At 35.8% G+C, this 26,142-nt stretch overlaps 1 protein-coding gene across 1 annotated transcript in view; it reads left to right on the top strand.

The window, feature by feature from the left end:
- The window catches only part of LOC138701275 (ras-related protein Rap-1), a 718,590-nt gene that overhangs the window by 388,389 nt on the left and 304,059 nt on the right, over positions 1 to 26,142 (top strand). The window contains exon 3 of the mRNA XM_069828000.1: positions 13,744 to 13,780. The gene's annotated coding sequence lies outside the window, so the exon portion shown is untranslated. The remainder of the gene's footprint in view (positions 1 to 13,743; positions 13,781 to 26,142) is intronic.

Genomic DNA, 26,142 nt, shown 5'->3' with positions numbered 1-26,142 from the left:
GCTAATGGACCACCAACTGCGACCAATCTCTCCCCAGATATTGCAGTTAGGCGATTTCTCACTGCACGAGCAAAATGTGGGGTGCGCCGTCAAGTTCAAATAAAATTTTTGTCTAACTACAAGTGGCATATCCTGCAATAACCTAGGTAAAAGTCTCATAAAAACATAAGGTATACACATCGCATGTAGGGGTCGACGAGGAATTCGTCTACAACCCCAGCCCACATGTTTACAGCGAACTGCTCTTGTATGAAAACCTGTAGGCCCTACACCGAGTGACTGTGGATGACCTGTGGTGAGGTTGATGTGCAGCTTGCTTATGACAGCGCCTTGTTAACACTTGACAAGTTAGTTATAAACATTTTTCACACTAATTATTACAGCTTAGTTTCAACATTGACATATATATATATATATATATATATATATATATATATATATATATATATATATATATATATATGCATGCAGAATCTGAGTTTCTTGCTTCTATTTTTTAAATACTTAGTTTTGTGCCCCATACCTACTACCAAATTCTGTACATATTTTTTCCGCACCTTGTATGTATACATAGGTGCATACCAATTAATTTAATTACTCGTATGCAGTTTGGTTTATAGGAAAATAAGTAAACAGGCAGGCAGAGAAAATTTATATATATAATTAAAATAAAATAAAAATATACCTATATGGGTTGTTAATAAAATAGTGGCAACACTGCCGGGAATGGGTCATGTGCATTCGCATGCGATACGAGGCAACTGGTGGTCGTAGTTGGAGATATCATCAATATGTTGAACGATAAAACCGGTTGCTATGACAACAGATGTTTTTATTGTACGTTGTTAAATAGAGCAATATTTTTAACTGCTCTAAAGCATGTTTACTGAACTTGAGAGCAGCAATTGTGGATAAAAATCGAGGTAATCTGAGGTAGAAATGCACGCCAATGACATCAAGGATTACTTTGAAGCTTGTGGCAACGATGCACTACCGTATCGAACGGTTGCAAGATGAGTCTCTGCATTTCGTGTGAGACGGAAAATGTGGCTCGCATAGGTCACCCGTCCATTTGTGATGAATAATTGGAGTTAGTGCGAGGTCTCCTTGCTGTCGACCATCGCTGGACTGTATGAGAATTATCCATCAAGGTTGGACTCAGTCATCAAATTGTGTGGCACATCCTGAAGAAACACCTTCACATGAGAAAAATTGCAGCACGCTGGGTTCCTCGTAACCTCACAGAGGCACAGAAGTGGCACCGATACGCAATAGCTCAACTCCACTTACAGAGATACCACAACAAAGGTGACGTATTCCTGCAACGTATTGTAACTTTTATTCAACAATGTGACCTTTATTTCTAACTTTAACCACACACCCGTCAACAATGGGTATTCCACTCAACACAGCAACACAGTAGTAGTTATTGCACTTCACACAACGACAATGACAATCCACGTGTATTATTAAGAAGAACAACAATGTACTCCTAATTTCAACTAATGTTCACAAAGCACTATGTGCAGAATAAAACTGTCAGTTCTCAGTTCACAGTTTTTTCGCCTTGGCTAGTTCTTCTAGCTCACTCACTCAAGTTCACGGTAAGTCGAACCCCAGGCATTCCAGATACATTTCACTGCACTTCGAACCCAAGCTTTCCAGATACAGATCACTGCACTTCGAACCTAAGACTTCCGGATACGCGTCGCCTTCGCCTGGACGCTGCCACTCACTCAAGTTCACTGCACCTCGATCTCAGATCTTCTGGATACGTCTCCGCTGTCCAAGACAAGACTAACTAGCTCTCTCGCAGCTGACTGACTAACTAATAGCTCCGAAGGCTGCTCGCGCGTTTGTTACTAGACTACATATAACATCTCGAAGGTTTGATTCGCGTGGCTTACAGAAACTTCGGGAGAGAACTGCTTCCAGATGTTTTCCCCTGCTCTCTCTCCGCTCCGCGTCGGAACCGCAGCTCTTTCCCCCTTCGCCCCGCGCCCCGCCACAGTGTCTATCGAAGCCCGAGTTCCGTTTCCCCTGCTCTCTCTCCGCTCCGCATCGCGCTGGATGCGCGCGCACACTCCCGAGGCCACGAGGATTTTCCAGAACGCTCCAGACGGGTGCCACAGTATTCCTGCAATTGACGAGACTTGGGCATGAGTATACGAGCCTGAACTAAAGCGTCAGTCTAAAGATGGCACCACAAAGGATCACCACGTCCAAAAATGTGAAAGTCGTGTTGATAGTGGCATACGGTAGTGAAGGTGTTATCATTAGCCATGCCATACTTCAAGACCAAAAAGTCAATGCTGCGTACTACCAATATTTTCTCGAACACAACCTACGTCCAGCTATGTGGCGCAAACGTCGCATTTCCTGAGAGACAGTCCACCTCTCATCTTGCATGATGATGCTAGTTGTCACGTCGCAGGAGCAGTGGCTGAATTGCTACAGAGATGGGATTGGGAAGTATTGGAACATCCTCCGTTTTCCCTTGACATGAGTCCTTGTGACTACGAGTTGTTTCCACAGTTGAAAGAACCACTTACAGGCAAGAGGTTTCCAGATATTGCATCAATACTTCATGCAGTAATACAGTCCATTAAAGAGATAAACAGAAACAACCTCGCATTCAACAGTCACAGGAACGCGCTGGTGATTATATTGAAGGGATGTAGTCTAAATGTATTTTCCATGTAAGTTCAATAATATGTTCATACTGTTTATGTTGCCATTACTGTATTTACAACCGTCGTATACTCAATGTGAGTAAAAGTAAGTCAATATTCTTATGTGAAACGCATAAAGAAAACTGTCTCGAATATCAGCTGAATGGTACACCAGTGCCACAAGTGAACACTTGTAAATACGTAGGTATACATTTACTGTAAGTAACAAACTGGATTTGGAGAAACAAGTCACTAATACCACAAGGAAAGCCTGGAAAGCACTACTTTTCTCTATGCGTATTCTTAAGAAAGCTAACCGAAGGTCAAAAGAATTAGCGTACAAAACCCTTGTTCTCCCAATTATGGAATATGGAGCAATAGGTTGGGATCCGTACAGATAACGCCAAACCTATTCGATAGAAAAGGTCCAAAGTAGGGCAGCAAAATGTGTCAAATGGGAAAGGGACATGGTGAAGAGATAGTAAAAGACTTAGGTGGGAGTTTATCAAATCAAGGAGACGAAAAACCAGACTGGCCGCATTGTTTAAGGCACAAATGGGACACAAAGCATGGACCGACATCAATGCTAGATTAGTGACACCATCATACTTAGGCAGGACTGATCATATTAGGAAGTTTAAATGCAGAAAACAAAGAACGGACGTTGCAAAATTTTCCTTTGATAACCGCACAATAGTAGACTGGAGCAGTTTATCTGCGGCAATCTTTCAGGGTAGTCCTTTCAAAATCAATACATTTAAGGAAAGGTTTAGAAGATTAGACTGAAAATTTTATTGTACGTACGGTGTAATTATCTTTGTTGTGTCATGTAATTAAGTTGTTATATAATAAATTAAGTTGATATTTAATTAATTAAGGTGACTTGTAATTAATTAAGTTGATAATAGTTAGGTTTAATAGAAGTACTTATTAAGTTAGGTTTATTATAGCATAGTTTTTATTTACAGTCCTAGGTTTATTGCATTTATTTATAAGTAGAATTAAATTTACGTTTATTTTATTTTTTATTGCTGTAATCATTGTAAATTTATTACTGTAATTATTGTAAATTTATTACTGTAATTATTGTAATGTTATTATTGTATATTATATACCACTGCCACGGGATGTATACCCAATTGTAGAGCTAATAAATATACACAAAATATGTATATACATGTACATATAAGTAGACCTAGATACATTTATAGTCTGGACAAATAGATGCACAAACAATTAATACATTAATGGGCAGGTCTTTATTCAGAGCTATTTTAGATAACAGGGACTGTTTGTAGAATTTGAAATAACGTGGAGAAAACAGTATAATGATTGAATGAAAGAATTCGGGAAAACCGCACCAGTAATTTCAGACAACAACATTTCTGTCCTCTGTAACGGTCAAAGATTTTTTTCTATGGTCAAATATCGTCATGTAATGAAAGCCTTCGAGACAAAGCCTGCTAGTCTCGGCGATTCGTAGAAATGCAAACAGAGAGCTCGGTGATATTTTCTGTGCATCCTATAGTGGAACCACTCTGCAGGAACATGCCTCACTGTGCATCTCAGTAATTACGTAGCCCTGCTTGCTTTGCTGCGGTTTCTTTTTCATCAAGTAGTAATTGTGTCCTCCTCTGCGTGTAACTACTCGTTAACTTTTACATCCCCTGTGATGTCGATTACTGTAAAAAACACTGCAACGCCCACAGCCTTATTTCACTTCTCGTATTACAGCGGCATTATGTCACTTTACCCTCTCTTTGCAAGCCTATGTCTCTTTTTGGCTATGTACACAGCTATATTTTAAGGGCTACAGGTGAGGACAATGTTATGAAATAGATGGCGGATATGTTGAATTACGATGAAATTCTTATGTAACCCCATATCGATTTCATGTCCGCATGTCCATTATTTCTATAAAATGGATCAAGACTTTATAATCACTCTATATTGTTGTTGAATATAACTTATTGTAAAATAATAGATAGTAACATAATAATTTCATTTCATTTTGTTGAGGTTTTGGACCGATAAGCAAAGTATAATAGGTTAGGACCGAATGGGACCGTCAATGCTTATCTATTAATTGTATTGATATATTACAATTTATTAATCATGAACGTTTTCGGCACCTATATGTGCCATCTTCAGATGTTAAAAAATAGTCTTAATACATACTTGATAATGCCATAATGGTAAAACATGGTAACGGTTATGTCGCTGTTATTCATGTTTTACCATTATGGCATTATCAAGTATGTATTAAGACTATTTTTTAACATCTGAAGATGGCACATATAGGTGCCGAAAACGTTCATGATTAATAAATTGTAATATATCAATACAATTAATAGATAAGAATTGACGGTCCCATTCAGTAGTAACCTATAATAATTTCAATATTGTAACTAGTTTTTGCAGACTTTTTCCAGTGCATTGTACATTAAATACTTAAAGAACACAATTTAAATTAGGCATACCTAATCTTTTGTTTCCGTTTGTGTCCCTTTTTTGTATTTTAATAAGTTGTATTACAAGGTAGTGTAAAATAGACTGTCTCTTTCAACTTCGTGTTGACTCCAATACGAATTTTCAGTGAAAAATGATGAAAGAAATAAAAATTTTAATGGTTTATTTTAAAATTAGGTGGTTTGAGAAGGGGAAATATTTTCGTCACTTGCTGTCCTGCTAGATTCATCTAGTAATTAGTTATCCGCAGAAAAACGGATTACAGCAAGATCAATTTCTACATTAGCGCCTCTAGCGTTTGAAACGAGAAAGTCAATAAGTTTCACATCCTATTATTCTTCCATGGCCTTATGGTAACGTCGTTTCCACTGTGAATGATGGTTATACTGCTACTGTTATTGTAACATCTGTTCCTCGCGTTAATGTCAACGTTTTCAATGTGAAAGGGTCTTTATTCCTATATCGTTTCGTTATTTCCTTATCAAAATCTCACGTTTTCTAAATATCCTCTATAGATTAAAATGAACGCCAAATGCAATTACCAGTTACCGATATCTGTTATGTCAAATATATATTTAAATCTATTTATATAAGAATTGTAATGTAATGTAATGTGTATGCGTGCGTGCGTGTGTATGTGTACTTCCGTATACTGATATGTTTAACTTATTTATTATTTATATACACATAAATATAATACATATACAACTGAAGAAAAAAAACAGTTTCATTACTTAATGTAACAAACACTCTCAATTTTTTATGCTGAGTTTTGCAAAATAAACTATACGTTTTCATCAAAATATTTCGTTTATTTATTTGTCAGTTACCTTTCTGTTTACAAACACGTAGGACTATGCACATTGCAGTTAAGAATAAAAACAATAAAACGTCTAAAATAATATTTGCGGAGAAAGTAACAGACCCAATTTAGAAAGCGACGTGAGAAGAAAAAGATTACAAAACTTACCAAGTCCATCTCGGCCGCTATCGAAAAATGCCGTCAAATTCGCAGCTAAAAGTGATGAAGAAATCAAATTGAGCAAAGCACACAGCCATTCATGTCGATCAAACGCCTCGCAAACCACTTTCTTTCGAGAAGCAATTTTATCACTCTACGAACCGCTTACTCTATGATTTCTTTCAATCTGTTGGTCGTTCAGAAGTAAAGTTAGGGTTCACCGATATTCTATAAGAAACATGAATGTACGAGCGATTTTCTCTATTTAATATTGCAGCAGTCAGTAGATGATCAACGCACACAGTGTGTATCAGAAGTATTTTAACATTGGAAAGAATCTAGGCTACACTATAAATAAACAGAAAATATTCTTCAAATAAATACTTACACTAATAGGCCTATATATACGGAATGAGGCACTGGAAAGTACCACATTAAATATTATCTCTTATACTGTTACCGATAGCAAGCTGTTTTCGTTAGATTCAAGGGCACATAAGAATTTACAAATGTAGTCTCTAGGGAATAAATATTAATACGAAAAAGATAGTGTTTTAAGCACAAAGTTTTATTTTATAATGGAACAGTACCCTTAACTATAGCAGAAATTAGGCTGCGCAAAATAAAATTAGAATCATAACGGCATTCAAAATAGATAGTGAACGAAATATCGCTATTAGAATTGTATTTTTTATTACTGTGATGTACCGAAGTACATATGATATTTACGTGTAGGAATTCTTCATTATCATATGAGCCGTTCAGAGCAGAAGTGGTGTAAGTCAAAAATGGGTAATGAGGGTTAAAATAAACATTCTATAAAATATAGCTCAAAGTAGCAATTAATATTCAATTTATTTAAACTATTAGTAGTCAGTGGGTAACACGAAGGACAGATTAATTGCTACTTTGCGCTGTATTTTACAGAATTTTTACTTTAAACGTCATTACCCAATTTTGACTTACACCACTTTTGCTCTGAAAGGCTCATATGATGAAGAATGAGTGGAGCGGAGAAAAATTCTCTCCGGCACCGGGACTCGAACCCAGGTTTTCAGCTCTACGTGCTGACGTTTTATCCATTAAGCCACACCGGATTCCAGTTCCGATGCCCGGTTGAATCCTCTCAGTTTAAGTTCCACCTCTCTGTTTCCCTTTTTTAGATGAAATACTTGTACGATACAAGAAAAATAAATAATGACAGAAAGTGGTGTTATTTTGTAACATTTCAAGTTTATTGTCGTCTCTAAAGAAGAAAGGTCCATACATCTTTTGCTTAGAAATGGCGCAGAATATTTGAATCTTTGTGCGAATCTTATTCGTGCTCTATGATTTCTTGTGGTTTTTCTATGCCCCGGATTCGTATTGTAAATTTTGATACTGAACAACAATGTAATTTTATTATCTCAACAATAACTCTCCACTCTCTACAATTTAATTTCACTCCCTTCAACAATGGGATTTGCTCTCCGCACAGCGACACAGCGTTCGTTATTGCACTCCACAAACGACAATGACAATTTACTTGGACTATTACGAACAACAATGAACTGTTAATCTTAACTAATATTCATAAAGCACTATTTACAACACAGAACTGTCAGTTCTCAGTTCACAGCTCGTTTGTCTTGGCTAGTTCTTCTAGCTCAGTCACTCGCGTTCACAGAATCTCGAACCCCAGACCTTCAGAGACGATCCGCTGAACTTCGAACTCAGGTCCCCCAATTGCGGTCCACTGCACTCGAACTCCGGGCTTCAGGCTCCACAGTTACGGACACAACTCAAGTCGCGCTCTGGTCTGCTATACAAGACTAACTCGCTTACTGTCCAAATCTGCTTGTAACAACACTGGCTTACTAACTGACTGACTGGATGACTGACTCACGTTCACTTGCGTCTTCTCTTTTATAACCAAACTATAGTTTCTGGAGAGTTCGCGAAAGATTCCACTCTCGAATAATCTCGCACGCTGCTGCTCCCCTCCTTCACCGCGCGTAGCACATGACCCAGGAAGCAGATGCGCGCGCAACCCGCCCAAAACACGGCCGACTTAGCTCTTCCTCCATCGGTCGTGAGATCGAACCTCACGTGGCCGTCATAGTATAATGCGTTGTGGCGATTCACTGTCCCGCCTAAGTAGAATGTTGCTCGAACTGAGAAAACTAGGCGAGAAGCGAAATAACTTTATTTAATTGCTTTGCTTACGTAATATAAACTTTCGAAAACAAATTACATAATAATATATCATTCGAAACATGGATAATTTTCGTACAATCTAGTGAAAAACAAATACTTGCACCTTTCCATTTTATTCCTTTTAAAACTAGTTATTGTTTTTTTTTTTTTTTTTTTGGTTCAAGAAGTACCTGTGCGACAAACGCTCTGAGTTGTTTTTCCCTTACGACCATCATTCTAACACTACTCATTCATTGTTACATCATCATCTAATTAATCTGTAATGAGCGTGATATTCGTCTCAAATAAATAACGTAAACATGCACTGCATTTCTTTATTTTTAATTAGATTGTTCACTTCATTAATAGGAGGGAAATGTACACGATTTAATCATCTCTCTCCACTGGTAATACAGTTAAACTTGGTTATAGTGACCAGTGTGAGTGCTACCCTTTGCAGCGATAGTCATTAAGTGCGGTTCTTATCTCTACTAAACTAAAGTAATTTATTATTCTTAGTACGACACATTTTTAATGAGTAACTTGTTTACAGAGACATTTAGCAACAGTGTAAATCCTCTAAGAAGTCTTGTTCTACATACTTTAAACCACGGATATAGACAACTTAGATTGGCAATGAGGTCTCGAGCGCTGAAGCCTGGCCTTGCGACTAGTCGCCATCTTAAGATACTATAAGATGCACGAGTATTATATTTTATGTGGTGTATACACCACGATGACTTTATGAAACGCTATAATAATGCTTTATGGCAACACAGTTACAGGATGTAATGTATCGTACACAAAAGGAAGCAACAGTTCTGAGTTTTACCCCTTTTATTTATTGTTATTCACAAGTACAAAATGAATTAATTCGTAAGAACGCGGTAGAAATGTTAAAGGATTAATTTTTATCAGATGTAGCTTATGTTGTTTAATTATTGCTTAGGCATCTGAGAATTTTAATACACATATTAAGAAGAGGATTTGTTACTAATGTTAAATCCCGAGTTGTAAATTATAATTGTAACACTTGTACACTATATAATGCATATTTGAAAAATGTCTTCATTATTTCATTATTTTTATTCCACTCTGTATTCTCCTTTTGTACATTTATTGCAATTTCAACATGAAATGATTGTGCAATATAAAGAAGTACTACACATAATGGGGCTCCACTTTAATCCGTTACTGCGATCAAACACTAATTACAGTAAAAATTTGATTAATATAGCAATATTATTATTATTATTATTATTATTATTATGATTATTATTATTATTATTATTATTATTATTATTATTATTATTATATCAAAACCAAAGCGATGGTTAATGAATTCAGAAAGGAGCAATCCGATACAGACACTCCCCCACTATTCCTATAGAGTGCGCACGAGATCGGATGAGTCTACTTATGAATTATAGGGGAATGGGTTAGCCTTTGCCTTGAACTCGGTAGACAGACGCCCGACCTTCCCTTCTACTCCTATCCCCTCCAAAGAAACTTTGTTCCCCTACTGCGCATTGCGAGTATCTTGACAAAATGCATGAGCTGTACTGATTCAGTCCCAGTGCTGCGATGTCATTAGACTATTGTCTGTGGGATGGTTGAAATTCATTGTGTACAGTGTGAGAGTGAACATGCACGAAGAGTTGTTACAACGTATCTACTAGCATTCGAGGAGATTCGTGATAAACAACGAAAGTTAGAGAATTCGGCGCGCATGGTTCACATTCGGGCGACTTTTTGTATAGCTGCGGAAGCTGAGGTCTTTGAAAACCGGCTTTAATACAGATTTTTCAGGCGAATAATAATGTGAATGTTCTTTAATGAATTTATAATATATCCAATGTCATTCTAGTAGATAATTTAAATGCCTAAACCTTCATAATTTCCATGTTTATGTTTAACATTCAGGAGGGTGTAACTCACTCAATTTTATAAATATGACATATCTATATGAACTTTTTTTATCACAATGTTGTCAGAAATCAGATCCTAGAATATGGCATGATCTTCGTGAATCACCCTGTATAAAATGAATGACTAACAAGCAACTGGTAGGAATGCAAACATGAAGCGCAGATACTGTACTCCAACCACGAGAAAGTCTCCAGGGAGTGAGAGGGAGCGGGGTGATGTTGTGAATGAATGTTGATGTCATAAGATGTCATAAGGTCACACACGTGGGTACTCGTATCTCTATTGGCTAAGTCTCACAGCACAAACAATAACATTGATATATACATTTTTATACTACCGTAGTTACAAAATTAGATCACGATTAATCTCCTCGTCTTTTAATCCCACAATACTGAAAATAACATATGCAGGAGAGCGCACGATTTTTAAACTAACGTTATAACTCTAATATTATCTATCTACTTCGCTCCAACAGATGACGCAATAGTAAGCACATTCCTTTCACGGTTTATCTCCTGGTTGGAGAACAGTAAGTTCCGCTCCGTCTGGATCCTATAAGTTATGTTGAAGTAATGTAACCTATGACGTAATAGCAATAAAATAAATTTCTCCAGTCAAGTAACATTTCGATTCTTTTCTCATTTTTTTTTATTTTAGTGAGCAAATATAAAGGTTTATTTTGCGACTTCAAATACATACTAGATCTTCACTGTTGCGTCATATTATTCAGTACAGCTATCAATTTTGCACTTAAAATCGAAACATATTTCCAATTATTATGCATTTATATTGTAGCACCGAAAACCATGATTCAATTTAGAAATTTCTCCCTATAATTGTCAGATCATAAAGTATTAGAAATTCACTACACTATCAGCAACGAATAATGTTAAAAATAAATCGAGATAAAACTTAAACGAAAATAAATACACCTGTATATTAGTACATTTGTTGACTAGTTGCAGGAAATGGGACATAAAGTCGGATTTATTATTATTATTATTTTTTTTGTGGTTTCAAAAAGAGGGTGACATATGAGCATGTCGACCTGTTTGGCGAGTTGGTATAGCGCTGGCCTTCTATGCCCAAGGGGCCAGGTCGATGACATTTAAGTGTGCTTAAATGCGACAGGCTCATGGCAGTAGATTTACTGGCATGTAAAAGAACTCCTGCGGGACAAAATTCCGGCACATCTGGCGACACTCATATAACCTCTGCAGTTGCGAGCTTCGTTAAATAAAACATAACATTTTAACATATGAGCATTTAAAAAAAATTCATGGTTCTAGGTGCCATAGTTTTTAATACATTACTTAGTGAATATTGATATTACATTATGTACTTTTCGAGAAATATGCAATTAAAGTTTTCATTTGTTTTCTTAGCAACTATAAGAACGAGTTAGGTATTTAAGAAGCACTGTGTAAAACTACGTCCTAGTTTAGTATGTAAAAAAATCCTACTGGTAGCGCAAGATGTCAAAACATAGAAATGCAGTTGTTACACCACAAATACGTTACTTTGTTCTCCTGTAAAATTTACTTTTACGACTTTTCGCGCCATGGATCAATTTACAGAATTATAGTGGTCGAAAATCACCCACAATTTTAATATAATCGGCAATATGATAAAACAATGAAACACATAGCCTACATTGCATCACTAAATTTGTGAAACAGTTGAATCTCAAACTACAATTTAGAAATTACTTGTTCTGGCCAATTAAATCACATTAAGCCTATTATTATTCCATATAAAGAAAACTTCATTTCATGAAATTCAATTCGAATTACATGAAGGAAGCAAGAATAAAACAGGAGGACATATTGGCACCAGAAATATCGTGCTGAGGGCTTTATTTTCTCTTTTGAAATCTGGTCCTATACTATAACACATGCTACTGGAAAATTCAATTTCCTTCCCAATATCATATTCGCTTACTCTGCTAACTATAGGTACATTCAGAGACGAAAATGGAGGATGAACACTTCCACATTCTTCATGATTTTATGTTCGATGTCATTTCGTGTCACATTTCGTTCTATTGTAAGGGTCAATAGACCATGAAAGCAAAAACCGAGTGAAGGTGTAAATGCCAATATAAATCACTCTCATCCACCCCTTAGACTCCAGGACTGGATTTATGGGACATTGCTTCTCTTCCTATACGGTATAGAAAACTAGGAGCCGAGCCTAGTATCTATCTGGTCGCAGGATTATTAAGTTCTTTTAGAAGTTTCCTCAAAACTGATCAAAAGTTCAATGTTTTATTTAGAATACTTTATTTCTTCAATTCTATAATAATAGTTTGTAATAAAAATCTCCAATAAATAAAAAAGAAAAATAGAATTGAATACTTCTCCCTCCCTTTGGAACGTGCTTTATGCCACTGCACAATAAACCCAGAGTTGAAGACCAAACGAGCAACCTGTAGTCTACTAAATGGACAGCTGCAATTTCTAGCATCCGATATTGCGCTACGTTTGTATGCTAAAGGAAGAAAAATTCATTCTAGTTCCTGATCATCACAAGCACTACAACTTTGGTCAGACTGAAGGGAAATTCAGATCATCATAATTATGTATACAGAGTGTTAAAAAAGTATCTAATATTTTAGGAGGTACTAGTATGCATCAAAACAAGAAAAAAATGTCGAATAAACATGGGTCCTACAATGCATACTTTCCGAGATCTGAAAACTTGTTCGTAGGAGGTGCTCAATGTGATGTCCATTTATGGCAGTTCCTCTGCCCTTCGACGTAAGGAATCATGCACTCTTTGAAATTGACCTGGTTGTTCTTGATAACCAAATATCTAGGGGATTTAGATTTGGGGAACGAGCAGGCCAATGGTGGGGCCTTCCCAATCAATCCAGCGGTCCTGAAATGTCAGCGTCAGGTGTTCACGCTCATTGTGGAAAAAATGTGCTGGTGTGCTATCATACTTGAACCGCATCTGTAGTCTTTGCTGACATGGCACATACTCCAGCAAGGTAGACTATACGTTAGTAAGAAAGTCCTGATAACGAGCCCCATTTATTCTCTGTGGTAGCACGTAGGGCCCTTAATCTATCCCCAAGAACGCCTGCTCATACATTGATTGAGAATCGATGCTGATGCCTTATTTCTTGAACTGCATGGGAATTTTATCAGCTCAAACATGGTGATTACGAAAATTCACAACACCAACTCTGCTGAACCCCGCTCATATCCGCAACCAAACTTTTGTCTTCAGTATTCCTTGCGACGTATCATTATTCCATGCCAGGGGTGTGAGCTACGGTATGATTATCTAGTATTCTGCTGTATTGTAGGGCAGAAAAATATACTGCCATGAATGGACGTCACATTGAGTACCTTCTATGAACAAGTGTTCAGATCTCAGAAAGTATGTCTTGTAGGAACCATGTTCATTAAAAATTTTTTTCTTGTTTTGATGCATACTATCTCCTCCCAAAATAGTGGATACTTTTTTTAACATCCTGTATATTACTTCAATATATAGCCATACTAACACACTATTCTTTTTCCTTTTCAGCACCTGATATCAATTTCTACGTTTGTACACCGAAAAGGTAAGAAATTAATAAAGTTAATACATGTAGCAGTAGCAGTAGCAGCAGCAGTAGTAGTATTAGTAGTAGTAGTAGTAGTATTAGTAGTAGTAGTAGTAGTAGTAGTAGCAGCAGCAGCAGCAGCAGCAGCATTATTTTAACTTCGCTTTCAACTTCAGACATTATCGGCATTCAAAGTCGAAATTCAATACGTTGAGAAGTAGTGAACAAATTTTGCCTCCAGCCCTCTAATAGAGGCAGAGTTCCTTTATGTTCCACAAAATTATCCCTGCTGGAGGGGAGGCAACTAAAACTTTTAACTCCTTTTAGAAACCAATCCCTTTCGGTCAAGTCTGAACTCGAGAATCTTGGTTCAATGATCAGCATGATAACCACATCACCACTGAGAAAAATATTAATATATACCATATATACACAGTATATTGTCTATTGTTATTTAACATCTTCTTTCAGCTACTGATATTATTCAGATATGGTGAGATAGTAATATGGTGATATAAACCATCCATCGTTCAATTGGCTTCGATGATTCATTTATGTCTACGGACATTAAGGACAAAGAGGAGGAGGGGAATTAGCAGTTACAGTTACACAATAGAAACATGTAGGCCTATGACTTACTGTCGGGGTTTACTTAGCACTAGCTGAACTATTGATCCTAGTGAGTGTATTTTATGTTCCATTTATCTACTTATCATAGAATGCTTAACAGGCATACGCGAATAATAGTTGACTTATAATTGAATCAGGAATTTGCAAAAGGGACCAAGTCCACATTTTTTGCAAATTGAGTTCATACTCGTTTCTGGCTCTCCATACATTCTTCTTGGATTTCAGCATTAAAAGGAACCAAGTTCTATAGAATGTACACATTTAAATTGTGTATCAACATGTTTGGACTGTTATACATCCAGATCCATACAAAAAGGTTTTGTGTTGTTTTCTTAAAATTTACTTTTTCGGACTTGGTTTCTTTTGCAAATTCCTGATTCAATTGTGGAATGGTATTGTAAAGATAAATGTTAGTTCAGCTCTGAATTGTGAGTACTAGCTCATTCCAATCACAGTCATTTTTTACCGAGAACAAAGCAAAGCGTATGATTGGGTGTTTCTTACAAATATTATTGAATATTTTTTTTTATCAAGTCGGACTTTTTGCATGAAGTTTCAGAACTGTATCCCTTCTCACAGTTACAACCCATACTGCTGATAACTGTGCTATTACGTCTGAGATAAGCACCATTTCATTCCAAGCACTTCCTTTTCCTGTCATCTCCACATAACTGAAAAATGCACTACAGTTTTGAGAAGTGGCTTGATTTAGTGCTTGAGTTTTGATATTCAGTAGCCCATGACAAGAAAAATTTGCACTAATATAGTTCTTGCTCAATATGTCTAATATGGCACAAGCAACTGTAACAACGGTAACGTCTTTCCATTCAGAAAAGTAAGAAATTGATGACGAAATTTCTCATTTAATGTAGAAGGTAAAACGTTCACGTAGCTCTTAACTTGTAAGAAAGTTTATTTTTCTTTGCCTTCTTTCATCTAAAGACGAAGGTAGCTCGTACGTTTAAAATTTCACTATTAATAGAAAACGTCCAATCCAAGGCTCTCTCTCTAAAATTGAAAGTTTCTTAAAACTGTATCTCATAGGAGCAGGGTTTTTTTTATAGGGCTGTACTGATGGATTGACAAGTAAACTGCGATCAGTAATAACCTTTTGCCACTATACTTGTGAATTTAAAAGAACCCATTTAATAAACTATACTATGACACATTTCGCTGTTACACTATTTGTCGGCTTGATTATCACTTTGTGACACTTTTATAATTCAACGTCATGTATCACCGAAACATTAAAAGAGGAGGATGTAACGTGCTAAAAATTAAACAAAAAAGTCGGTCAAAGAGAATTTAACATTAAAGAGAGGAAGTGCACACACAAGCGGCAAAAGAGCGGACGGCTACAAATTCACAGACTGGAGTGACAGAGGGTTAACTCTGTAAATAGCTGTACAACCGCAACGTTAAGGGACACTCGATAACCACAGGAAATGGCGCCTTCCACGAATAATATTACAATTCGTCGGATTATAATTCGTCACTTCAGTCTGTCCCAAGGAGGCAGATGCATTATAATTAATCGTAAGTTACTTATACAGTGTAGCTTATCTAAGGGATTTTAATGCAACCTCAAATTGAGTGAATATAAATTAGTTTTATCACTACAGAATAATTTTTTGATCAGCATTAGAAACGTACAACGGCACTTTTTCGTTGTTTACTCCGCGTAAACAATGTAATAATAATAATAATAATAATAATAATAATAATAATAATGATAATAATAATAATCTTTATTAGCCATTAAACCATATAATTATAATAGGCTTCGTCATACATCAAACAAACAATCATTATGTATTAAGAAACTCATCTATGCTATAAAGACTACTTTGAATTAGAAAGTTCTAACAGATTTATTAAATTTAATAGCTTCTTTTAAGTGTCTTGGTAATTTGTTATAAAATTTAACACCTAAAAAAAACAAAACTATCAAGTGTATTAGTTAATCTGCAAGCAGGAAGTGCCAAGTTAATTCTAGTTCTTGTGTTGTAATTATGTATATCTTTAGTTCTTTGGTACATTAAATTATTCAAACGTACATATTTTACACATTCAAATAAATAAACATATATATATATATATATATATATATATATAAACTAGGAAGAGTTAATATGGATAATTGTTTAAATAAGGGTTTACAAGACTCCCATGGAGAACATCCAAGAATAATTCGAATAGCCCTTTTTTGTAGAATAAAAAATATCTTTAGCACCACTACTGTTTCCCCATAATATAATACTGTGAAAAACGCATAATATGCACTTAGTATAGTTTTCATTGTGGTACAATGTTTAAGTTTTCTTAACATGAGAATGTAATATACACCTGGTTGTGTTTGTGCGCCTGCACATAGAAAAATTACCTCTTAGTGGTGCAATGTAATCTACTCTGTACGGTGATAAATATATTATTACTAGTATTTACTGATCATGTTGTAAGCATATGTAATTTGTAAGGTAATTTTACTCTCCATTATTTTATATTTCTGATATTACATTTTTATTTAAGAAACGTAAAATAATGACATATTTTTCGGACAAGAACTCATAAGAAGCCAAATTTTAATACGTAACAGTATTTGAAAATTATCCGGAATTTCATCATACGAAAGTGAACATTTTTCATACAATGTTAATAATAACTGATCGAAATAAGAACCACAAGACTTAAGGTATGCGTCGACTCCTAGAATGGCAATTTTTCTTCAGAAAATTAAATTTTTTCTCATATTATAGCCTGATTCTTCTACGTTTTAAACATATATAAAATGTTTAGTTTTTCTCACTATTGCTGGACGAAATTTATTTTTTTTTTCATACTCCATGCGCAGCTGCTTGCGCCAAGAAGTGGGTTAAATCTATTTACGAAAGGCTTACAGACCCCAGTATGCTGAGCAGGTGTTTGCATGACAAGATTCGGAATGCCAATGAGTCTTTCAATGGTTTGATTTGGAGACGTTCCCCAAAGAAACGTATGTAGGTCGTACAGGGTGGATGCTATCTGCCACTTCAATTGTGGCAACGAAGTTGAATTGGACATATTCCGGAAGATGGACATCACCCTAGGAAAATACACAATAGCTGGTGTGAATGCTGCAGACGAGACCTGAACCCTGAAGGCCAACATACGGTGCACTCCTGAGCAACAGCAGCTAAGACGGTATCGGAGAGCTGTGAAAAAGAGGAAAATTGACCTCAAGACGCAAGAAGAGGACCTCACCTATGTTGCAGGAGGATTTTAGGAGCATAAAAGTAAGTTATTTTTACCTAGCTTGAACTTAAATTTAAACTTCATTTTTATCCTATTTCGGTTTTTTCAACATTTTTCAGTCTTTGAGCAAGTAAACAGTATGCTTAGAATTGAGCTATCGACTTCATTCAAACACTAAATTGAAGCTTAGACATAGAGCTATGCTGTAATCTAAAATCAACTGATTTAGTTTAAAGGAAAAGCATTGCCTCCCTAGAAATAAAATAAAATAACTTTTTACATGGTAGAAAAATTCCATAAAAATAAGTGAGAAATGCTATTAAGTTCATTCTAGACTACTCTTTAGGGATCAATTTGGTGAAAAAATGAATGATCTAGGTCAATTGGAAACGAAGAAATGCTTGCCGAAAGAGTAGGCCTATATGATTTTTTTTCACAAACTTTTTTCCCACTGCCTCCAAAATTTTATTTTATTTTATTTTCTGTTTCCTTTTGTATTCCTTTCATGTAACTGTAAGAAGGTTTGAATTAGATTGAGGGGAAATTGTAAATTTTTACTCCAAGAGTCGATGCATATCTTAAATACAAAGCACAGTGGCAATCCCAACACTATCGTACGGCAAAGAAATTCGGACCACGTGGGAGATATTTTGAGCATCTGTTTAATTGTCATGATATTTATTATGGCAATACAAGGAAAACAACACACCAGATTAAAAAAATTGTGGTAGGAGATAAATTTTCAGATGAAATCTTAACGGCCTGCGTTGCGACACTTAATTTGATTACGATCACGACATAACAAATAAAATAGCAACATTTCGAGGTCTTTGTGGACTAATGAAAATAACACCGAGTAAAAAGACAAAAAACCACAGTTGTACCATGTCTTCTGTATGACTCGGAAGCCTGGATACCCACGAAACAGAACAGACTAAATAAAGAATACCAAAAATACAGAACAAAAAAAACTGAAGAATTAACTTTTAGTATATAATGAATGGGCGAAAGAAAGAGAGAGAGAGAAATAGTAGGAGAAACTTTAAATGTACGTGAAAACATGTCCTTGCAAGGCAGTTGGGGCTGTGAAAAACTGAATATGTGAGCTCTAAGCCTGTTGGCCACTTCTCTCACTTCGGGTTTCGCTGCTCCACTGAAGGAGCGCTAGAAAATTTCGAGAAAGAAAAGCCGAAAATGGACGTAACTTATTAGCTACAGCATACGGGGGGAGAGGGGTAGAAGAATAGCGAGCAGACCAAGAGGACATAGAAACGCGAAGGTATCGACTAAGAGGAGAAGTGGTCGAAGTCTAGGCAACGAAACGATAATAGCCAATTTGGCGTTTAAAGATTCAAACGCGTAGGACTTAAATATCTTAACGGTGAAAGTTATCTTAAATAGACAAAATTTCTATATCAGAGATAAAATTTCACAGTCAAGGAGCTGGACGAAGGAATAAAAAATAAAAAATACAGAAATGAGACTAAAACTTAAATATATGCCGTGTCAGGGAAAATTTTAAATTATACACAATGGATAAAACACCTAAAGAAATTAAATTAAAAACACTTCCACAACAACTTTCACAATATAAAGAAAAGAAGAGACAGAACAAAGGCTGACCTAGGATGGTGACTGTGGTCGGAAAATGTCAAACGATCTAATCAATAGAAGAAGAAGAAGAAGAAGAAGAAGAAGAAGAAGAAGAGATCTATCCTTTTGTACCTCAAATTCCAGTCTTCACGATTTGAACAGAGTTTCTGAGAAGGAAAGTAGTTTCCCCAGCCATTGACTAAAGATGCACTCACTATTAATTTACATGCGTGTAGGAGTAAATTGTAAAGCTGTAGCACGCAGATGTGCTAGCTTGTAACTTCACAGCCACAGAAGAGCTCATTTCTGGTCATCAATCATTTCACAAAACTTCCAAACTTATAACTACGAGATTGCATTAAAGTTAACAGATGATTGCATCCAATGAATGCGTTGCTTGACTGCCTGTTATATTAATCTCAACTTACGCTTAAATTCACTCACAGTCTGCGCACTGATAAACGAAAAGCAGCCCCGCTTTGAACGATATCCGGATTTGTTGGTGGGTGTGACATGACGAAGCTGACAGTAACAGACTCGTTACTTGCTCGGATGAGGCCCTCTCTTCCTCATTAATTCAGCAGTTTGTTAATTATTCTTAAGAAGGTGATGATACAGTTCATCCCTCTCTTCCCAGCAATCTGTTTACACCTAACCCTGTCACCCGTTTTCCGTGTCATGCAAACATGCTATTGCGGGTTCAAACAAAGTTTTAATGAAAAGAGAGGGGAATGGCGGTTATGTAAATGAATGAAGAATGAATGAATGAATGAATTCATGAATTAAGATAAAGATGAAAGACGGGATAAATAGAAAATACAAGGAAGAATGAACGGATTAAGACGAGTAGATTATGTGAGTGCATTGGTCAACAGATGGGTGGATTGGTAGAAAATAGATCTGCAAATGGACAAATGTGATTTTTCCTTTCTGCAAAGTAATTTTGCAATCCTACATTTGTTGGGATCAAATTTCTACACATTTAAAGGACAACTAAAATTCTTTCATCATTTATTGTCACAATACACTGCTCTCTTGAATTGACTAAGTTTATTGGGAACTAAATCAATTGCTTTCCCAAAACACGATATGAAATATTTCCTGTAAAATAATTTTTATCTCGAAAAAAAAAAAGCAAAAACGAGCAAAATTGTATTAAACTTTTTTGTTTGAAATACTTCAAAGAATAAACCCCGAAATTAATGACATTATTTACGGTTTAACCTGCATATAGGCTATGGGAGAATGGAACTTATAACCATCCATGTCACAGGAAATATTGAAAGTGTTCTCCAACTGTATCCAAATAGAATTGGACGGAGTTACGCAATAATAGACCAACCGACAATTTAAAAAAAATGAGATATTTGCACAAATCTGTTGATGGCGGGCTAATTTAACTCGGAAAAATCAAGAATGCGATATCTGAATTTTTCTGCCATTTATAAGCAAAAATTCGTTTATTGCATAAAATTCATTTATTTATTTATTTTGCTTTGAAATATTAATTCAACTGCTGGTCTCTTATTAAAAATCGGTTAGCCTGTTTTGGTATTATTTGTACTATTTTTTAATACTATGAACGTTATAATACTTCTTGCATAAAATGTTTTATAAAAAAAAAGATTTATTTCAATGGTCAATATCTCGAAACAGGTTTTTGGCGCTTGGTCTCTTATTGCGTAACTCCATCCAATTGTACCCGTCGCACAACATTCTGTGATATTCACCGAATGTCGTTCAACTCCATTCCTGAAATTTTATCGCAGCTGAGCAAGTGTCCTTGTCCACTTTATGTACAATATGTCCTTTAATAAGAACCAAAGAAAAGAGAGGAGAGAAAATGTCCGGTGATAAAGGAGGCCACAGTTTCTTACAAGTTATTCTATCATCGAAGAAGCTGATTATGAGCTTCATGGACTTTCTGGCTTTGTGGTTTGTAGTATCATCTTGTAGGAAGAAATTCTCCGTCAACTTGATGTCGTTAAATTGTTTCACGAATACCTTGATTATGCGAACGTAATGCTCAGCGTCCATTGTCTTATCGAAGAAAATAGGCCAAGAACTCTTAATAGCAGACACTGCGCACCAAACCCCAACCTTCTCAGAATGTAATGATATTTGGTCAATATCCTGGGGATTTTCATCATTGCAGCGTTTTCTGTTTTGATGGTTGACGTATCCTTTCAGGTGAAATCATGCTCCATTTGAAAACTATGTTATGGAGAAAATCTCTGAACTGGACTAAGAAAAGCCTACAGTAAAACCATCAGCAATATCACACTCTCTTTTCATTATCTGGTTCCTTCAATTATTCTAGCAATCTCTACGACCGTATGCCTCTGCCGCCTGAAATTTGTCATATCAGTGGCCTTCCTCCTGGCCTCATTTGTGCAACAATTTATGTTGTGAGTGGATTAAACGTTGTCGAACATCGTCTACTACACGATTTTGAGCATTGCAGGCCTACGTTTACCAATATTGGTGAAGAGAGATCTCGTTCTTTCCACGTTTCTTACTAATAACAGAAAGGTTTGCTTGCTTGAAATATCACTCACACCGTACTAACTCCGAAATTCCCTCTGCGTTTCAACCAAGTAATCTGTAATCCAGTAAGTTTTAACAAAAAAGAAACTGCAAAAAATAATAATACTGCATGTTTGCTAACTTATTACTAGACTTCGAAGTTGAGCACATAAACTCTGAAATTACGTGCACTCAGAATAAAACAGTGTTTACAGAGAAGTTGGCAAGATAGTTGTCTCCCGTCATACACACAGCGTATGAGTTTGAGATTTTGCAACATAGGTAGAGCAAATAAACTTTCGCACGAAGGACAAACGTAAATATTATGTCGGCCAGAATACAATGTACTGTATTATCGTCTCTCAGGTTTAGAAAGAGGTATACAGAGCAATACTATTTAAAGAGATAATTAACAATTTTTAATAATAATAATAATAATAATAATAATAATAATAATAATAATAATAATAATAATACTATCCGTACATACAACGTTTGCAATTAAAAGAAGCGAGATAAATGAAGTGATTTTATTGTAAAGTATAAATCACAAAAATAAACTTGTCTCAAAATAATAACATTACTATAAAAGACACAACATTTAGATAAACATTTGCTACAAATCTAATTCTCGTATTAATAAAACTCTTGTTCGGAGGAGAAATTGAGCATATAGTACATAGCTTAATAAATTATTCCGAAGAAAGGAAGATAATACAATATTTGAAATGAAAGTAATTCAAATATTGCATTTAGTAATAATTTAATATCAGTAAGGAGTGGAAATGAAAGTTTTGTGTGTTAAGATGATAGTAAAAGAGTATACTGAGAATTAAATGAATTATAATGAAGTATAAACAAATTACAAGATATTTATTAAAATATATCAGTCAAATATATATTAATACTAACATCAGTAAGATATTCTAAATATATTTTTCATTTTTCATTAGAATTAATATATTTTATAATTTCTAAATAATTAATACATATTTCAAAATCATGTTATAAATCCTTAATCCACAATTAAGGCCGTATTTTTGCCAACATGTGATGCATTTTATTTCTTTGTTTCAATTTAATTTCGTTTTAAACATCACAATGACTTCACGTTGTCCAAAATGTTCCAGCTTCAGTGCTAGCAAGTACGAAATCTTCAATGTCAATCATACCTAGACAGACAGCGCAGTGGATAGATCCGATAGATCAGTGATCGGCAGGATCAGTGTTCTGTGACGTCATCCCTCGGAGCATTCGTGCTCTCTTTTAAGAACATCGGCATCCAGAGCGCGAGTGGAGAAGAACAGCTGACAAACTTGTATTGAACTTCACAGTCATGTCCTATAGCTACATCTGATTTCGTGCATATGATACGTATATACATTTCCGATAGCACTGACAGCAAGGTAAATTAAGATTGATATTTTAATTCTTCAGAATTGTTACATACTGATAGCAGAATTTCTATAGACACAAAATGAAATTACTGTAGCTTTACAGTACAAAGAAACATTTAACAGCTTTTCTTATAGTTGTTTTTTTAAGTAGATTATTTTACGACGCTGTATCAACATCTTAGGTTATTTAGCGTCTGAATGAGATTGTGATAATGCCGGTGAAATGAGTCCGGGGTCAAACACCGAAAGTTACCCAGCATTTGCTGGAACTGGGTTGAGGCAACCTCCCGGAAAAACCTCAACCAGATAACATGCCCCAACCGGGAATCAAACCCGGGCCATCTGGTTTCGCGGCCAGATGCGCTAACCGTTACTCCACAGGTGTGGTCTTTTCAGTTATTGTATTGCACTCGCCGATCATCTCGTTCACATTTTTCATATTCATTGGCATAACATGCTGAATAATGATGCTTTAAATTTAACTTTTTTGTATGCTGGAGTATCTTACAACGAATTAAATAATTTGTCATTGAACCCATTCTCCATAAATATAATAGCTACATATTCCCAGTGATAATAGTATTTATAGGTTAATGATCTTTCACTGGTACTTTCTCCGCCAAATCGTTTACACTCACTTATATAGACATATTACTACGTATAAATAAAATCAAAACTTAAACATTTCTCCCGAACTACCTATTATACAACTCTACTGTTATCCAACCAGGAGATAAACCGTGAAAGGAATGTGCTTACTATTGCGTCATCTATTGGAGCGAAGTAGATAATATTAGAGTTATAACGTCAGTTTAAAAATCATGCGCTCTCCTGCATATGTTATTTCCTGTATGGAGGGATTAAAAGACCAGGAGATTAAACGTGATCTAATTTTGTAACTAGGGTAGTATAAAAATGTTTATATCAGTGTTATTGTTTGTGCTATGAGAGCTAGCCACTAGAGATACGAGTACCCACGTGTGTGACCTTATGACATCTTATGACATGAACATTCATTCACAGCATCACCCCGCTCCCTCTCATTCCCTGGAGACTTTCTCGTGGTTGGAGTACAGTATATACCGAAGGCGAAGGGCACTATGTCATAAATATTGAATTTTACAAGAGAACTAAATGAAAGTGATCTTTACCTCGATACCATATGGCACATAGTACCTTTTCCAACAAGCTAAATCGCTTATTATTACGGTATTAGCTAGTGATTTGGACCCTGAAAAGAACGCGAAAAATAAAATAAACATATGCAAACATCTTAATTTCGTAAAAAATGAACATAATGCCCTTCACCTCCGACATACAGAACTTGTAGCTTGTCGCTTGTCGCTGTTGCTGTGCTTCTCTTCAGGTGCTCATCTGGTCTGAACTTGCTACGACGTCACAAATGCACAATCTGCCGACCACTGCGATAGATGCAAAAGTAAATAACCCCTAGCTTGTTTCCCCACCTCCGCCCAATACGCCGCTGTTAGTCAACCTGTATCAACTTCGAAGTCTACTCATCACTAGTATATTTTTCTGCAACAGACGATAATGGACAGTGGACAATCGTGCTATTTTCGCCATGACCACTTATAATGCTATAATAATGCTTCCAGACTCAGCACGATAATGAAACTCAAAAGTTAGCACTGACTTCAGCAAGGAAGTCCTAACTGATTAAAATTGTAAAGGTTTATATGGATACCTCTGCATTACATGATACAATTTTTATCTCTCATGAGATGAACTCATTGAAGGTAAACATTTTCGTTTCTTTTTCTGTTGTGTTTTTTAGACTCACAGTTATTCACAATATCAAATAAGTAATATAATTTTATTTAAAATAATCTTTTCCATAAGCAAATGAAACATGATTACCTACAGGGACATCATTTTATTTCCATTAACATTGCTAATATTAACCTAGCTATACCTTTGGATTAACGGTTGAGAACCGGAAACACCGTTTGCTACCCGCATCCACGACTGCAGTTCGATGATACTGGCGTAAAATACGAACAAATCACTATACTAGGTATAGATAAAAAGGTAAAAGGTAAAGGTATCCCCGTAATATGCCATGAAGGCACTTGGGGGGCATGGAGGTAGAGGTAGGTATAGGAGGGAAGAAAAGTAGTTCATCCATTTACATAAACTAGGAGATATCGCAATTTTGAGTTCGATAATTTTCATTAGGTTTTTCTTTAATCGAAATACAGTACTGTATTAACAATAAGTGTTTTTACTTACAAACTGAGCTATCCATTCGGACGTATTCATTATGCAGTGTATATTACACTGTCTACAGCACATTAGCGTACAATATAGAGAATGAAATTAAATTGAAAAATAATCATAATATGAATATTTAAACACATTTTTGAAAATGGAGGCCGTTCATATCGATACAGGCTTCAGATCTTTTGTGCATATTATCGCACTATAGACTCTTTTACCTAATTCCAATTACCATTTTCGTCCTTCGTACTAGTAACTCATGTTGAAATAATTCTGTATCTACTCTATAAAAGGGTACTGTAAATTCAATCTTCACTTCTGTCCGATCCAGACATGTTATCTACTGTCGGTCCAAATGGTTTTGTCGCAGGGTCGTGAAAAGGGGGAAAATCACGTGACAGTTAAATAAAAGGACCTCGTTAAGTAATTAAGTTATTTTAAACAGTTGTATAACCTTACGTAGACGTCCAATTCCTAACATAAATTAATGCTTTCAGAAAAGAACTAAGACCGCCCAGCCAAGTCTTTACAGAGGGGCGAGCAGAAGCGGGTGGGGAAACCGGGATGCAACGTAGAAAACGGACGACAGTACCTGTGCGAAAATTTGATTCAATATTGAAAACTCTTTCGTCACTGGAAAACGCGAACATATTTCTGGAACGTACTATACTCACTAACTCAATACCATTTACTATGGCCGTAAGGCGATTTTCACTGAATACGCGGCCTGGGTTCTGTGTGGAGAACGGTTAGAAGTTTACTAAT

This window comes from Periplaneta americana, chromosome 1, assembly GCF_040183065.1.
Source record: "Periplaneta americana isolate PAMFEO1 chromosome 1, P.americana_PAMFEO1_priV1, whole genome shotgun sequence".
In the NCBI taxonomy this organism is placed as follows: domain Eukaryota; kingdom Metazoa; phylum Arthropoda; class Insecta; order Blattodea; family Blattidae; genus Periplaneta; species Periplaneta americana.
The sequence above is the reverse complement of the archived record's forward strand: the minus strand, read 5'-3'. Positions and strand labels throughout refer to the sequence as shown.